The following is a 3,191-nucleotide window of genomic DNA, read 5'->3' on the forward strand; positions in this document are numbered from 1 at the left end:
GTCAAGACGTTCAGAAAATGTTTCTTGAGTGCAGAGGGCACACCAATCCCTGGGCTAGCCCTGTGCTTATGTAGATGAGTAAGAATGCTTGAGTCCTGCTTTCATGGAACTTACCCTTGAGAAGGGGACAGATACAAAGCACATGAGTATTAATATACAGAGATGTGACTGGAGGGGTGGGCGCCCCTGGAGTGCTTGGAAGCAGCACTGTCCTGTTGCTGATTCTTGCTGTTACTGTTGTTTTGAAACTTTTAAATTTATATTGACATCGAGCTGATTAAGAATGCTGTGATAGATTCAGGTGCACAGCCAAAGGATATGCATGTATCCATTCTCCCCCAAACTCCCCACCAGGGCTTCCTTGGTGGCTCAGTCGGTAAAGAATGCCTCTGCAACACAGGAGACACAGGTTCAATCCCTGGGTCAGGAAGATTCCCTGGAGAAGGAAATGACAACCCAGTCGAGGATTCTTGCCTGGAAAATCCCATGGACTGCGGAACCTGGCAGGCTACAGTCCAAGGGGTCACAAGAGTCAGACACGACTTAGCAGCTAAATCACCACCATTCTCCCTCAAAGTCCCCTCTCATCCAGGCTGCCACACAATATTGAGCAGAGTTCCCTGTGCTGTACAGTATGTCCTTGCTGGTTATCCATTCTAAAATATCTGCTGCTGGTATTTTAAGCAGGATGTCTCTCTTAGAAATTGAGGAAGCAATCCAAATGATCTCACAGGAGCATTTCATAATAAAGTTGAACCCTGAATCTTTTCCTCAGCTTTAGAAATCTGACTTCAACAATTAAACTGGCAGAGGAAAGGGAAAATGATTATTTTAACTGGGTTAGGATTTTTTTTTTTTTTTTGGTGCTAGTGGTAACTTCGTTATTGAAATCTGTTAATTTCAGGTGTACTACATAATGAGTTGATATTTACATACATGATGGAATGATCACCATGATAAGTCTGGTGACCATCTGACCCCCAAAGTTATTACAGTATTATTGACCATATTGATTATACTGTACATTCCATCCCTGTGACCTCTGTGTTATGTAACTGGAGATTTGTACCTCTTAATCACCTTCATCCCTTTCACCCAACCTCTGTGACCTTCCCTAGTGGCACTTATCTGTTCTCTGTATATATGTCTGGTTTCATTTTCAGTTTCTTTTTTGTTTATATGTTTCATTTTTTAGAATCGTCATATAAATGAGATAATGTGGGATTTGTCTTTCTCTGCCTGACTTATTTCATGAAGCATAAAACTCTCTAGCTCCATTTATGTTGCTTCAAATGGCAAGATCTCTTTTTTATGGCCGAGTAATATTCCACTGTATATGTATCACGTTAATCTATCATCGGTTATTGACTCAGCTACTTCCACACATTAGCTTTTGCAAATAATGCTTAAGTGAACAGTGGTGTGCAATTAAATTTTCAAGTTAGTGTTTTTTTTCTTCGTGTAAATACCCATGAGTGAAATTGCTGGATCACATGATTGTTCTATTTTTCGTGTTTTTCCATGGTGACTGAACCAATTTATATTCCTACAGGAGTGCACAGTTCAGTTCAGTTCAGTCGCTCAGTCGTGTCCGACTCTCCGCGACCCCATGAATCACAGCACGCCAGGCCTCCCTGTCCATCACCAACTCCCGGAGTTCACTCAAACTCATGTCCATCGAGTCGGTGATGCCATCCAGCCATCTCATTCTCGGTCGTCCCCTTCTCCTCCTGCCCCCAACCTTTCCCAGCATCAGAGTCTTTTCCAGTGAATCAACTCGCCGCATGAGGTGGCCAAAGTATTGCAGTTTCAGCTTCAGCATCAGTCCCTCCAATGAATACCCAGGATCGATCTCGCTTAGAATGGACTGGTTGGATCTCCTTGCGGTACAAGGGACTCTCAAGAGTCTTCTCCAACACCACAGTTCAAAAGCATCAATTCTTCGGCGATCAGCTTTCTTCACAGTCCAACTCTCACATCCATACATGACCAGGGGAAAGACCATAGCCTTGACGAGACGGACCTTTGTTGGCAAAGTAATGTCTCTGCTTTTTAATATGCTATCTAGGTTGGTCATAACTTTCCTTCCAAGGAGTAAGCGTCTTTTAATTTCATGGCTGCAATCAGCATCTGCAGTGATTTTGGAGCCCAAAAAAATAAAGTCTGACACTGTTTCCACTGTTTTTCCATCTATTTCCCATGAAGTGATGGGACCAGATGCCATGATCTTTGTTTTCTGAATGTTGAGCTTCAAGCCAACCTTTTCACTCTCCTCTTTCACTTTCATCAAGAGGCTTTTGAGTTCTTCTTCACTTTCTGCCATAAGGGTAGTGTCATCTGCATATCTGAGATTATTGATATTTCTCCCAGCAATCTTGATTCCAGCTTGTGCTTCTTCCAGCCCAGCATTCCTCATGATGTACTCTGCATATAAGTTAAATAAGCAAGGTGACAATATACAGCCTTGACGTACTCCTTTTCCTATTTGGAACCAGTCGGTTGTTCCATGTAGAGTTCTGACTGTTGCTTCCTGACCTGCATACAGGTTTCTCAAGAGGCAGGTCAGGTTGTCTGGTATTCCCATCTCTTTCAGAATTTTCCACAGTTTACTGTGATCCACACAGTCAAAGGCTTTGGCATAGTCAATGAAGCAGAAATAGATGTTTTTCTGGAACTCTCTTGCTTTCTCCAGGAGTGCACAAGGGTTCCCTTTTCTTCACATCCTCACCAACACTTGTCATTTGTTGTCTTTTTAATGATAGTCATGTGACAGGTGTGAGGTGGTATTTCAGTGTGGTTTTTATTTGCATTTCCCTGATGATTACTGATGTTCAGTTTCTTTTCATGTACCTCTTGGCCATATGTATGTTTTCTTTGACGCTTTGACCATTTTACAATCAGATTGTTTGTTATATGAGTTATTTATATATTTTAGATACTAAATATATATTGGACATACTGTTTGTAAATATCTTCTCCCATTCAGTAGGCTGCTGTTTAATTTTGTTGATAGTTTCTTTCACTGTGCAACTTTTTTTTTTTTTTTAGATTGATGTAGTCCCATTTCTTTATTTTTGCTTTTGCTTCCCTTGCCTCAGGAGACATACTCCAAAAAAATATTGCTTTTTGAAATTTTCATTTGTATGGAATGCCTTTTTCCATCTTCCCACCTTCAACCTGTGTGTTTTTAG

Source organism: Moschus berezovskii, chromosome X (genome assembly GCF_049115385.1).
Source record: "Moschus berezovskii isolate FMDL1 chromosome X, NW_MosBer_1.0, whole genome shotgun sequence".
Taxonomy (NCBI): domain Eukaryota; kingdom Metazoa; phylum Chordata; class Mammalia; order Artiodactyla; family Moschidae; genus Moschus; species Moschus berezovskii.